Source organism: Pseudopipra pipra, chromosome 2 (assembly GCF_036250125.1).
Source record: "Pseudopipra pipra isolate bDixPip1 chromosome 2, bDixPip1.hap1, whole genome shotgun sequence".
NCBI classification, from domain to species: domain Eukaryota; kingdom Metazoa; phylum Chordata; class Aves; order Passeriformes; family Pipridae; genus Pseudopipra; species Pseudopipra pipra.
Genome location: NC_087550.1, coordinates 18,157,153 through 18,172,107, shown reverse-complemented (window position 1 = coordinate 18,172,107; position 14,955 = coordinate 18,157,153). Strand labels below are relative to the sequence as shown.

Below are 14,955 nucleotides of genomic sequence, written 5' to 3'. Positions count from 1 at the left end.
AAATTCTACTCTGATCCCAGGTGAATAGACTTGAATGCCCAGTTGTCTGGATGTCATGATCCAGGCAGTTGGGTTTAGCACAAGAAGTCCAAACTGCAGCACAGTGGGGTGAAGACAGGCAGAAAATGCTAATGACAGCACACGCTTCCCCTGCAATTACCACCCTTGCTCCTTGCGAATGCAGACCTGGTGGCTCATTAACCTGATCCAGCCCATCTCCTCCTAAAATATTCTCACATTCTGCCTCTCACATCTGACCAGGTTAGCTGTGATCCTCAGTGCATCTTTAGAAATAGGGACTTTTGCTTACTTTTATCCTTTGCCAGAGCCAAATTACCTTTGAGGTGATCCATGCAACTCAGAAACTATCACTAGTTTTCTAAATCCTATAAGCAACAACCAGACAAGCCATAGTACTCTCCCATAGGTATTTGCAGCCTAAAAGAATCAGCAGCACCTTCTTCTCTGCTCCACATTTCTGTCCCTGATATCAGAGTGTGTGCTTGGCCCAGGTGTCCAGTCTCCCAGAGCAGTTCAGAGTTGTGGAGAAGTTACCAGAAGCTGGTTCTCATGCACTGCACAAGAACACAGGCTTCACAGGATCCCAAAGACCTGAGCTCACCGACTCAGAACAAGTGGTTTGTTTATGTCTAACCACTGGTAAATTAAACACCACAACAAAAAGAGGCCAACAGAAGGAAAAAGAGAAGGAAAGTTGCACAAAATACTATCAGAAATCAAACTTACATCTCCCTTCATACAACAGATTACCTGCTTGCTTCAGTTCATGCTTGGGTGACTCCCCATTTTCAAAAATGAGTGATGAAGTAAGCAGGTACCCACTTCAGCTTTTGTGGTTCAAACACTGGAGAACTGGAAGTATTTTATTCCTTCCCCCTTTTTTCCCCAGCTAGTGTTGAGGCCAAGGCAATGACAATTTTTTTTTTCCAGAGTCAAACTAACAGATTAATCTGTACAAAAGGAGAAAGATAGTCAGCCAGAAATATAGCCTGGGCTCTGTTTAGTAGGTGGAATCAGAAATATGGAGACTTAAGCCTATCAATATATTTTCAGAGACTTGTGTAATAATAGCAATTGAGAGCTTTTATAGCTACACAAATCTGTCAAACACCACTTCAATGATATTTCAGGAGGGAATTGGGCAAAAAGCTTTTTACAGTGGTTTAGGGAAGTTCTGTCACACCTGATCTATTAGATACTGCTTTTAAGTATTGCAACAGCACCTCTGTGCCTACGGTAGAAGAGGGAGGGCTATCAGGGAAACCTAAGCTGAAATAGAAAAGACAGCAACTCTTCTGAGGCAGACAAAAGCTCCTCCTCAGAAGCACACTTTTGATGCTAGTGTAGGATGAGGAAACTAGACTTGACAAGAAACAGAGCAGGGATATCCAAGAGGTTCAAACTATGGAAAAAAATATTCACTAAAACAGAAGAAAGTTTCTTTTCCAAAGTGACAAATTCATGTTTATATTAAAAGAAAAATCATGACCTTCAAAACAGAACCTAATTATTCCAGCCACTAGCACAGAGCTGAGGACTTAAACCCTAAACAAAACAGAGTAGCATGTTTTATTTATAAGAAAGCCATACTAAGATTGTTCATTAGTCTCCCTCCTGAGATGTTACGAGACAACTTAGATTTTATTCACACTGCATATATTTGTAATACATACTGGAATTAAGAAATTTTACAGAAAACAGATTACAATTTTTAAAACATTCCTTTTAGTTGGACACACCAAGGGTTTCAGCTAATTTGCATGTATACATAGGCAGGTTTTATTTAAAATTTATATCTTTCTCTATTTGCCTTTCCTTTTTTTCTTTCCCTCCTATTGGCACAGAAATGGCTTGAGTTCACTGACACGAAGCATTATAGTGTTGGGGAGGGCGTCCTATCTATCATTCTGGTCTTCACCTTTCTTCTCTCTTGGGTGAGAGTACAAATGGGCTGCCCTTTAGGATGACTCAGCTTCAACATCACCCAGCAGCCAGCTGCCCTTTTAGGTTTGTACCTACTTATCCCAGTCCTTCTGCTTCTTAAATTAAACACTGCTTAGGTCAAAAATAAACTGTCTGACCAGCCAATGACCTTGCTTAGATCCCAGTTTAGCTTTTGAATTGCTAATATCCTTCTACACAAAATATGCCTCTTAAGAGGTGTCAGGGCATTTACTGGTCTTTGTCCCTACATATATTCCTAGACAAGGTGACAGCTGCACAGCAAGCACATCAGTTCTCTGCTTACCATTTATGCTCAGCATGGAAAAATTATCTGGAAATTGCCACTGGTACTGTTTTTGACCTGTGCTCTCTCCCTGTGCTTCCCTTCTACTTTACCAAGTTTATTTAATGGATTAGCAATAACATCTAGAGAGAAAAAGCCCAATAAAACAGTAAAAACAAGAATCAAGGAAACCCTGTTCGTCTGGGCCAAGTGGTTGAGACTTGCTTATTGCTGTGCCCATTCCAATGGGCACAATCAATATATTGAGTGGATGCCACCAAGGGGCTTAATTCCCAGTAAAAGTCTGGTTAGTTTGAGTTGTCCACATTAATTCTAAAGGCACACCCCTCATAACTATTATACCAGCTATGAATCTGAAGAAAATTAGCTGAAACCCAAAGCACTTGGAACAGTGAATAAGGCAAGAACCTCAAAATGTGTTGCAGAGGGGAGAAAGGAAAAACCTTTGGAGTCTGGAAAAGTAACAGAGACGTTATCTCTGCTTGTACCTTGCCCAGGCAAAAACCCTAACTCAAAATAACATAATCAAGAGTAAACACTTTGTAGGCAGGATGACTTGGAAAAAGGCAAGACCAAGTTACTTCCTTTTTAGGTCTCCTGGCATAAAATTTTAGATATCTCAAATGTTAGAAAATGTCCTGTCACCAACAAAAATTGCTGTCTCCTGGAAAAGCACAAATAAGTTTTTGAGCAAGGTCTAATTATTAAAAAAAAAAAAAAAAAAAAAAGATAAATACTTGCTAAGATTGTGCCCTCTTTTTGGGTTGTAATTTTTCATGCATTCTGATTACACAGCTGTTGTTATAAATTAAATATCCACCCTAAATCCTGTTCTCTACATTTATTCCAAATATTTGATAGAACTTCTTTGACTTAACTTTCTAGATAGTGAAAAATGAACAGACTAGTTTTTTAAATTTTTTTAAAATACTTTAGATACTTCCAGTTTAATGGCCATTGCCAAGCTCTATTTGGAAATAATTTTTTCATTGACACTGAATGACTGTAAATGCGAGAGAGAAAATAAGAGCAAAATCAAGAAAAAAATTACAAACCTACCCTCTCTGATAACAAAAAAATGTCAGGGGCTTCTGAATACTGGTAACTGATAGAGAGAATATGAGCCACAAAAGAATTTTCTGCTGCAATCTTGAAGATGAAAAGTCAAAGAACTTGACTGAAACAGAGGATAATTAGAGTTTTTAGCAAATAACTGAGGTAGCTTTTGATTTCAGTTTTATTTCCAAAGAATAGAAAGTCACAGCTGGGCTTAGGAGGAGATAAACAGGCTGAGTACACCTACAGAATACTGGTATCCTCATCTGGTATTCCCAAGGATATCCGAGATCTACTCTGAGGATGAGCTGTCCAGGGAAGACAATCCAGGCTCTCTGTTTCCTTCACATTTTCCAAAAGAATACACTAAATGGATACAAGTATTCCTAAAATTAGGGATTACGAGCCAAACTGTTTTAATAGAAAGTTGCAAAGAAGCAAATGCAGGTTGCACCCAGAAACTAGTACAGGAAAATACTACCTGGAGTCTAACAGCAGAATATTCCTCTCAAAACCCCCTGGTTTTACAGACTACCAGCAGCCTTGTGTGTTCCACCCTTGCTGTCCTGAGTGGCTCAGTTGCACACAGGGGCTCCAGAACACCTACTTTGACACAGCTTTGATTTAATCTCCCAGGCACGGAGGAAATTTTTCTTCAACATTTCTAACAAAGGGAACCAGCATTTTAGATATTGCTTTCATTTATGCATTACAATTATCCCAGAGCATTTTTTTTCTGTCCCTTAGATGAAGGAACCAATCTTTTCATATTTTGCATCATGTCTTTATTTCTCTTCAAGCTCCTGACACATTTCTTCTGCATTTTCATGCACAGATAGTAATACAGCTTGAGCAGTCTATTTTGTCGGGGGAAGGAAAAGGAAAATAAACTTAATTTTGCACGAGGTAAAACAGAGCAAGTTACATCCTCCTTTAAAAGAGAAAATGGTCTGGATCTCATGCTGCTTGCAAAGCTAAGTCTTATTCTGAAAGCTGACTTGGTGCTTCTACTTAATGTTTGCACCCTGGAAAGTGAATCAAAGTAAGTTTAAAAGGTTGACAAGCCTTTGCTTCCACCTTTCAGTGGAGGAGATGAAGCTGAAAGCAGCAGCAGCATTCACTGATGCTGGCCTCTTGAATGAATTTAGTGTCTACAGAGGCAAAATAAAAAGCAAAATCAGTCCTGTAAGATGAGAAAATGAGAAAAAAAAAGAAGAAATAAAACAAATGACTTTGACAAGTAAATATAAAATAAACTGTAGAACACAGTTAGAAATGGTAGACTCCTTCCAAATACTACTAAGTGTGAACACTGTCAAAAATATAATTTAGAAAGTAATTTAGGTTCAATGGTTAGCAATCGTTTACCTACCTGTGTCTACTGCTGGTCCTCCTCTTCCATGTTTTAATTAACTCAGCAAAGTCACATACATTTGCAGAGGGAAAAAGCCTTGCTGTTATCACCCCCTAGAGAAATTGCAGAGAGAATTCAAATCTGTGCGCATGCAGAGACAGGAGACGGTAGAAAGAAGTAAGTGGAAAAAAACCCATTTATTTGTTGTCTCCCATGATACAACTCATTTAAACATAAGGAAATATAAAAAATGCAGTGGATGTAAACTTAGGGAAGTATAATCAGCTCAATTGCTTAAAATCTTTTCTTGGAGGATTGACAGAATTTGATCCCAAAGCTACTAAATACTTCCACCTTGGTGATGGTAAATATGTAATTAACAGCAAACTATTCAGTTGATCTTTAGAGGTGCCAGTGGGGTAATTGTCAAGAACCTTTCATTCAGCTTGTTCTTAATATGGTTTGGAACAATTACACTAAAAATAAACAGAATGGTTTTCCAAAAGTATGCCATTGTTGACTTTGCACAGGAATGGCCAGGGTCCTATAAACCAGGTGTTGCTGCAGCATATTGGAAACGAAAGGCAACAATTCAGAATTTGTATAAGTGATATTATGCACACTACAGTGCCTCACTGATTCATGCAAAAGAGGTTCTTCGCAGCGCTTTAATTGGCACTTAACTCCTTTTACAGCTTGTTCACTGAGACAGCCTGCATGAAGTAGTCAAAGTGTAGCTGAGAGTACTATAAAACACATCTTTACAGGAAATAGGAACATTCATTTGATAATTGGCATGAAATCTTGGCCGTATTAGATTTAGAAATCATTAGTCTCGCATCTGTGAGATGTTGAGTGCTTTTTGACCTGTGGGCATGCACAGCAACCAAGAGCACTGGCTAAAGCGCCAGGAGGCACCTGACAGTGTGAGCTGCCTGGTGCCAAACCTGGCTCCAGCCCCTGCGGATCACCCTTCGAGCCTCAGCCACATGCACAACCCTAACAAGAATTACTCAGAGGTTTCTTGGAGTCAGCAGTGTATTCACCCACTCGTGTCACAAGGTGTCTCACAATAACTCCATTTCAAGTGACAGCATACAGTTTGGCTGCACACCTAGAGGTGTGGGAAGAGTAGCAAATAATGCATTCTGCAACGAACAAAAAACACTTGTTCAACAAACCCAACATATTCCTTAGGAGCAGGCTGGCTACTGAATCTTTTTGACAAAAGCAAGAGGGGAAGTGCAGGGAGATGGGATAGCAGGCCTGGATAGGTACAGATGAAAAGATGGCTGCCTCCCAGAGACAGGATTTCATGGCTTCCAGACGGCGCGGGAATAACGAAAATGTGTTTTGGTTCACTTGAGAGTAATTGCTTTCCAATTCTCTCTTCTAGGAAGCTTGGAATTCAATTCTTAATTGTAATACTGAAGTAATAACATGTTTATTTGCAATTTATACATGTCTACACACACACACGTACATATATATATATACATATACACATGAACATTTCAAGGAGAGGTACTTTTGAGTTTTGTTTTGGCCTTTTCTTTTTTTTTATAAGGATTAGAAAAGTGATTGGGAAAGAGAGAAGGAAATAAATGTGCTTTCACAGGAAGGAGAATATCCTCCTTTTAAAGCAGTTGTTTACTGCTGCTAATAAAATTCAGGTCCATTGCCATGGAGAAATCAGTTGATCAAATGGAAAAGTTTGCTTTTATTTTTTTAACTGAAAATGTACAGAACTGTATGACAAACTAATATATTTAGAAATTTTAATTTTGTGTTTATACTTTACACTGAACCACTCTCTCCCCTCCTCTTGCACTTACCAATGATCAATCACTGTAGTCTTGCTTGGTAAGCAAGATTCTTTTTAAAATAAGGTATCCCTAAATGGTGATCACTCATCACTATCGATGCTGATTTTAAACAGTCTTAAAGTCTGCCAGTATAGAGGTCTATGAACAAAGTGTGAAGATAGACAATAAAACGCTACTGAATTTTATTGGCAATTATAAGCTCAGCTAGCCTTTGTAAACTACAAGCACATACTAAACAGCAATATGAGAATGCACACAATGCAGCAAAATAGTGCCAGCAGGTTGATACTGCATATCAATCTTCAGCTACGTTTTTGCCTTTTAACTTCATTAACCTTTTTTTACTGATGATTGAGAAGAAGGGATACAACCTATGAAGGAGTACAGTAAATCGTTATAACCTTTTCTTCAAAGGGTGGATTTTACAGATTGCTCAAGACATTACAGTGTTTCTTAATACTTTAAGGCCTGTGTAATGGATTACTATAGTTTTGATTAACTTACCTTCTGACAAAGCAGTAACTCATGGGTCTACAATGCACAGCACCTGCTATTCGCAATGTTAAATAAGTTCCTCAAAATATGGTCCACCACCCAGTGCCAGTGTAGAATCCACAAGTTTCTTCTCATCTCTGCAGTACTGTTTTCGAAAGGATGACTTATTTGCCTTTGAATGGCATAGGACTGTAGCAAAGGAACCTTAATGTCTCCATCCAAACTATCCAGTATGCATACCTAGTAAATATCATAAACAAATACACCACAGCCACAAGCTGTTCTGTGCTTCATACAAGTGAGTTTGCTAATTCAACCTGACAACTCAGCTGATTAGACAAATAAAGTGTCTTGGATAACACCAGTATCGATAATAACATTTTCCAAATGGGACAGCTGTATTTCAAGCTGAACGTAAATATACAATTGCAGACTCTTAAAGACCATGAAAAAGCTTGTACAAGACCTAACAGGAAAAAGCAGGTATTTTATTGAAGACTGGCTCTTTTATAGTCCTTGTTTGTATTAGTGGTTTCTGGCTGATACCTTAGTAAGGAGACATGTCAATGTATAGGGTAAACTTGTGAGCAAAGCACAAGATGCTGAGCTCTGCTGGTCATTTTAACTGTGGAAGTGGCAACACAGGCTAGCCAAGAGAGGTGTTAAAGCTGCAAATGGGTCCTCCTTTCTCCATTGCTCTGACCTGCCCCGGGAAACACAGTATGCCCAAGGGACAGGACAAGGATGAAGGACCAAGGCTGGAGACACTCACCGTGGCAGCCTCGCCGTGCATCAAGGGATGGGAGAGTGTACGGGCAGAGAAGGAGAAAGTCATGGTCATTAGAAACTCCTATGAAAAATAAAATATAAAGACAAAGGTTAGGAACTGCTGGTTTATATGGTGCATTGCAAAAGGATGTCACGAGCCCCCATCAAAGAAGCTCTTGAAACTCAAAGGAGACAATCTGTAATGTTTCTGGTGCCTGCTTGAAATATTTAGCTGCAACTAAAGAGAACTAGAAAGCACTCAAACTGCTCAAGGGAGAATACTAAGATGAAAGGAGATACCATTAAGATAATTTTGCATACAGGAGATCAGTACAAGACAGCTCTTCTCTAAAAAGAAATAGCAATTTTGTGATCTTTAAAATTAATTTGGATACTCTCATTGCTTTTACAGAGAACTTTCCACAGAAAATTGAAATGGGAAAGGGTTTTTAGAATTAAGAATGATTTGAGATGATGTGACAATGTTCAAATGATGCTGTTACATTTGAAGAGTGAATTAGTCTCATTACCAGGCTCTTTTTTTTTTCAGTAGCACAGAATTTTTAAGAGCAATTTTGCAAAAATTATCAGAAATGTCCATTTATATAATAGCTTCCTGTTATTTAAAAAGCTTTTATTGACACTATAAAGTGTAAACTACTTGAGAACATGAAAACTAACAATTGACAATGGATTTGATATTATCCTAAAATTGAAAAAAAATTAATGAGAATGAATTCATGAATTCTCAATTGTTCCAAAGAGTCTGTTTCAAACCAGCAACTAGCAAAATAAGCAAAAATTATTATGTTAGAGATTATTTTTTCCCAAAGCCCAAGATATTAAAATTGAGCCTAAACATGTTTGCTTTTTTTTTTTTTTGAACAGTAGAAAACAGCCATCCAAAATCTGAAAAGTGCATATTAGAAACGGAGACTGATGGTTTTTCCCAGAAATAAGCAGAATAAGCATAGAACTTGAGGTTCCTTTTTATGTGCAATTTCAGAATGACGCAAAATGCCAACTTGTATAAAATGGATAAATATGTGCACTGCTGGGAACCAAAAGCTGTGCTTGTCAGTGCACCTGCGACTGTACATCTTGGCCGAGGAAAAATTTAAACGTGTTACAGCTCCATCTACTGAACCAAGAAGAAAGGATCTGAAGGGGTATAACTGGTCAATGTAATGAACTGGAGAAACTGAGAATCTATGCAGACCCTGAGACAGATTTTTTATTGTTTTCGACACAGCTGTCTCATCAGCACTTACACTCCTGCTCAAGATCAGGTAGTATCAGATACAGTAAGCCATACTAAAGTAGTGGGAGTCAATCAACTTGCCCTATTAGAAGCAGCAGCCTGTTTTTGAAACTCCCAGGAATTTTAGCATACTCATTTCTGCATTTGCTTCTAGTCATTGACTAGCACAAAAGTCAAAGTTTGTATGCACAGCCCTCACTTTAGAAGGATGGTGCTACTCTGATGGTTTTGATGAAGCAACATGTACTCTGTGTACTCAAGGACCATGAAGTGAACAAGCATTTGTTCCCCTTTTTGTTGTCTTTTTTTTGGTGTATGACAAAAACTAAAGAAAAGGTTGACCAACATGAAGTTCACTTTAAACTGGAGGAATAACATGGAGGGTAAAAAAAAAAAATCAACCTTGTAAAGAAATATAACCATGTAGTTACAGCTTTAGCAAAAGATTCACCTCTTTAATCTAATGACAGTAAGCCTGAGTCAAGCCTGCTATTTCTATGAATGCTGGTCTCTTATATATGCCCTGTAGGTTCATAGAGTTGCTCAGAGCTAGAAATTCTGGGTATTGCAGAAACCTTTAAGACAACAGCAGGTCAGCCAAGTACTTTCCTACACCTTGGGACCATGTTGACAGTGGAGAAATAAATGAAAGATGTTGAAGCAAATCAATAACTAGTGTTTAGCACTTCCTAAGAAAGGTACAAAGGAATGTGGCAACATAGCAGAATAGGAAGAGCATGAATAGCATAAATCCTTCATGACACCTGAAAGATTCTTATAATTAGTCAAAATAGCGCTCTCTGACTCTGAAGGCCAGAACATTTAAGTACTGCACCTGAAGCAGTGCAGTGTTGAACAATATGACAGATAGAGAGGCAAATAATGAGGCATTTAGTCTGGATGATTACCAGAGTCCAAACACCCACAGAGCACTGGCAAGAGCGTAGACCAAAACATGCAGAACCTGGAACGTCAAAACAGAATGGTGATTTTTTTAAAAAAAGAACCTGTATGAAACATAAACCAAACAAGAAATGACACTGATAATAACTGTAAATTGAACATATGCCTAATGTTTTCATGCTGTAATTAAACAACCTAAGTGCAGGAGAGGTGATAGCTGAAAAGAAAACATTTACATCAGAGAGTAGGGAATGTGGAGTCAGGCTCCTTGAAAGGTAGACACAATTGTGTGCGTCTTGGTCCTGCATATAGTGTGCTTTGCTTGCCAGTTGTCTCTCTAAAGGAATTTTCTTGACAAATATAGTCTGAAGTGCAGACTTGGATCCCAAGCCAGCGGAAAAGGCAAGCGTGGGAGGAAGGCAGCTGATAAGAAGCCAATCCTGAAATAGCCAGGAATGGATGAAGATGGCAGTTTCTATCGACACAGAGAAACAAGACTTATAAATTGGAAATTTATAGCATAAGCAACCCCTTTTTCATCTTTGATTCTTACGGACTCAGTGAATGAAGAAAAAGAGATATAAAAGCAAGGAACACAAACATCACTATTAAGATTGTTGGACAGTAATGACAGCATTCAGGACCCTTCTGAATTGATGTTTTGTGGAGAAGCTGAAGAACACGGAGAGCACATAGGTTTTAGCTGACATGAACAACAGACATGACTCTTTGTGACATTTCCACTATTGAACAAGTTACAAAACCAATTTATAAATTAAAAACAATGAAGAATTAATGGGATTGATATTTTTTTGCCTTACAGCTGCCTCTCCCCACTAAATAAAAAGATTTTGAAATAGCACACATTGGTGGCGGGAACAAAAAGAAGCAGGTAAAGATTAACTGAACAAGGTTCTAACCTCTTGGGTGAAAGAGATGATATATGGAGTTGATTAGATTTAATTTCATTCTAATATCACTTTCTCAATTTGTAAAAAATGTAAGAATGTAGCAGCACATTATAAGATCTAAAGAGATTCTGATTTCCTAAGAAAAACGAGGAAAAGCAAATATAATACATTAAAAAATAGAATTGGCAATAGGTACTTAAAATAGAACAAATTACAGAAGCGTCCATTAAAGATGACTGAGAACCAAGATAATGGGCTTAATATCTAAAAAGTGATTGAGCAAAGACAGAACATGCAAATGAACTGAATATAACCCTAGAAAGAGATGAGACTCTGAAAATTATGGGAAAACTGAATATTGTCACAATACCACATATTTAGAACAAAGGAATAGTCAGTTTATCTTCAAAACCAATTACAGTTTTTGGTAACTTGAAAATTATTTTAATATTTACCTAACATTGGCAGCGAGGGTGGCGCTGAATGATTGTTGTTCCAGGAGTCTCTAATCACAATGTGGCATGTGCTGCTGTGGCCTTGCAGCAGGGAGGGTCTCCAGCCTGGTGAAAAATTACAGGTGACTTTCAGAGGTCATCTAGAAGTTACCAGTTAACTTGCTTTCTGCTGGAGAAACTGAAAGGCTTAGGCTCCTGCAATCCTTTCTGATCCAGAGAGCTTTCCAATTCAAAACAGGAAACTTGCAGGGACTAATTTTTTGATTACTTAAGAGGCAGACACCTTGAGACTCCAAGCGATGAAAAGCAACTCCTCAGGGCAGGAGCTAAGGATTTCACCATGTTAATACCACAACTCTTCAACATTCACTTTCTTCAAGCCAGTAGTCTTTAATGTGCCTCTTTATCCCTCTAACTTTGTGCTCAATATTTTCCAAAATGTCACCCACACTTTGATATCTTTCTCCTTTACAAGTGTACCTTTTAAGTTTTATGTGTGCCACTCTCTACTGGGCTCAAAAATTGACTTTAGATGTCTATTTTCAGCTTAAATGTTTACAAAATTCACACAAACACTTTGACAGGTTGTGAATTTGCCCAAAAAAGCTTTAGTAACTGAATGAATTGTTTACAGCTTAGATTAGAAAACTTTGCCTAACAGGAACAGAGTGCTTTATTATTCTTGAGCAGATATTACAAATGAGCAGTTACCACAATTAGAAAAAGGAATAGGAGAAATGCTAAATAGAAGATCATTATCATGATCCCAAACGTTTCAATATAGATATCTAAAGCAGGAGAATTCCTTAAAAGAACCCTCAGTCAAGCTCAGCAGGATACAGAAAAGGGCACAAAGCAAGAATGACTGATGACAGTAAAGCCACTGGGCAAACCTGAGACAAAAAAAGAGGAAGGCCACAAGTTTGTAATCCAGTTTCAGAAGTTTGAGCTCAAAAAGCGGGTTCTGTGATTAAAATCTTGTTTTAAGGATAGGCAAGGTCATCATCCAAAACAAGCAGCAGACCCTTGGTCCTTTCCGATTTATGTTGTTGGGCTCATGGGCTTGCTGAGTTTATAAAACACCTACTACAAGGATTTTTATAAAAAAGTGCACTTGTTTGAAAACAGGTGTGAATCATTTATGACATCCAGCTGTGTGTACGACAGGTACAATCTGCACCTCACCCTGCAGCAAACAAGCAGATTACAAGCAGCGGGCAGAGAAAGAGCACTCTGCTGGCCAAACACTATTAACCTGAGAAGACAGAAATAAGGTCAAGGTTAAACACTTCTGAAAAATTTACTTCCGGACTCCACAGCTACAAAAGATACAAGAAAATGTGCGCCTAAACAGAGGTAAACTTAATCCTGATAAAAATGAAAGACCAGATCAAAATAAAAAGCAAGTCTTGCCATACTGGGAACATCACACAGGGAACAGCATGTCAACACTTGTAATTTACCACTGCTGACAAAGAGGACTGGAAGAAAGTCTTCCTAAGAACTTGCTTAAAGCTCTTACAGAAGCTCTGGCACCAGCACTTACGTGCCACAGACACAGGCTGTAAAGCAAGATGAAAACATATAAAGCTTTTTGTATGTTAGACCTGAATCTAAGTGACAGAGGTGGAACACCCAGAAAATTGAAGACTACACTGTGCCAGAGTCTGGATCTTGAGGTTCCAGTATATTCATTCATCTGAGCTGCATTTCACACTCTGAAAGTATTAACAGAAGCTTTAGCAGAGCCCTTTTACCCATACCTCATCTACAACAAGACTCAGCAGCATTTTACATGTGGTACAGGGTGATAGAGCAAATGACTAGTTTTTCCATTGAGAACCTGTGTTAACAGCTGGTAAATAATGGATTACTTCAGCTTGTACACTTAGAGTCTCTCTATGCTGATATCTGAGAGAGCTGGATCAGACGCCAGCAGGAGTGGGAATCTGTCCACTAATTAGGCATGGAAAGATTTACTTCAGGAGCAATTTTGTGTAAATGATATGTTAGAAGGTTAAGATTCTCTTATAAAAGACCTACCTAAGTGACCTATAATCTTATATGGCAACTTTTATACACTTTGGAGACAAGGAAAAAAAAGGGCCATCTTAAGGTGATTATATTTTGTACTATGTTTGCTGCCTTAGGTTGCAGTGGCTGCCAAGGCTTTTTTTTGTCACAGATGGTTACACTTAAGCAGACTTGCCTACCAATGAGATTTGAACTTTGCTTAAATTATAAGTCACTCTGCCATCTAAGTTATTTCCCACCATGACAAAAAAGGTTATTTAAGCTTTCAAGTGCATTGGTTTGAAAATTAAAATATCTAGGGGTGTAACAATAATGCAAATCTACTCACCTGCATCTAGAGGAAAAAAGAAAAAGGCAAGTGATTTGCGTCTGCCTTCTCAGCTTGAAGAAATGTTCTCAACTGTGGGTCAAAACACAATAATAGCTACATAGTCTTCTGGTGATTGTCATCCTGGAAGGCTGAAATATTTGACACGTAAATAAGTTTACCTGCAGATCACAAAGTGAAAACTCTATTATTATATGGAGAATATGAGGTGCATAATAAGCAAAGAACACACAATCATCACAGAGTTATTAGACTAAAGTGTCCTGGGTGCCCTCCTCATGCTTTGTGGAAAATAAGAGGATTATTTTAATTTTCCTTGAATAAGTTTAACAGACCCTTGCAAGGAAGCTTCAGTTGAACATTTTCACTAGGGGTGAATCTAACAGAAATAAACACTCACTATATTTGGCTAGAAACAAGATTTATAACAGAATACTGGGGCTGTGCAGGATGAAAACTTACCAGTTGGTGGGATTTAATGACAGAGGGGCAGGTCCATGGCATGGTGGTCCTGCAGAGTTACTAAATCGTGGAGAGGGAACTGCTGTCCTGCCTGAAAAGAGCTGTAATGAAGAGCAAGCTGGAAACAAGCACGAGTTGCTGGGAGAGACAGAGGTAGACTCGCTCCTCTGCTCTGCTTGCGTTGCTTTGTTAGTTCTTTCCTGGTTGCAGTTTTTAGCCAAAGTCTTTGGGAGACTCTCATGACAAAGGACAATGTCTGTTATGTTTCCTGCTCACTGAGTGTGGCTTCAGGGAGCTCTTCTCCCATTTTCAAAGACCTCTGCTCCAGTATTAAAATTAAGCACCCTTTCCTCCCTGTGCTTTGTGCTCACCAGTGCTTCTTGCTGAAATCTTCCCCAAAGCACGGGAGATTAGCAGTGGAGACTGTACAGAGAACACAGTAGCTGCCACAGCTTTTCCATATATCTGTCTTTCATAACCTCTGTTCTTTTTATTTTTTCTCAGCTTCCCTTGGTCACCAGTTACATCCTTGCTGTTTAGTCTATTCTTCTGTTCTCTGTAGGATCAACATTTCTTAGAAATTCCTTCTAAAAATTCTGAATCAGCATTTATTGACATATTTGGCATTCTCCCTAGCTAAATGTTAAGAAAAAAAATCCCAGCAATTTTGTACTTTCTTCTAAAAGTATTACTGGATGGTGCATGTGATAGTGTGTCAATGATGCTTTATAAAAGCTCTCTGAAACTACAGTTCTTAAGGGTCTGAAGACACAAAAATACCAGTGAATAAAAAAAATCAAAATAAATACAAAGATTAATCACTAAGTAAAGCC

The 14,955-nt window shown here is 38.3% G+C and overlaps 1 long non-coding RNA gene across 1 annotated transcript; it reads right to left on the bottom strand.

The window, feature by feature from the left end:
• Positions 1-982: 982 nt before the first annotated feature.
• LOC135409086 (uncharacterized) lies at positions 983-14,688 on the bottom strand. The gene is made up of 5 exons (XR_010428011.1): positions 14,123-14,688; positions 13,661-13,821; positions 11,299-11,403; positions 4,698-4,792; positions 983-4,476 (listed from the first exon to the last, which is right to left on the bottom strand). It is a non-coding gene; the product is annotated as an uncharacterized LOC135409086 (long non-coding RNA).
• Between the last annotated feature and the right edge of the window lie 267 nt (positions 14,689-14,955).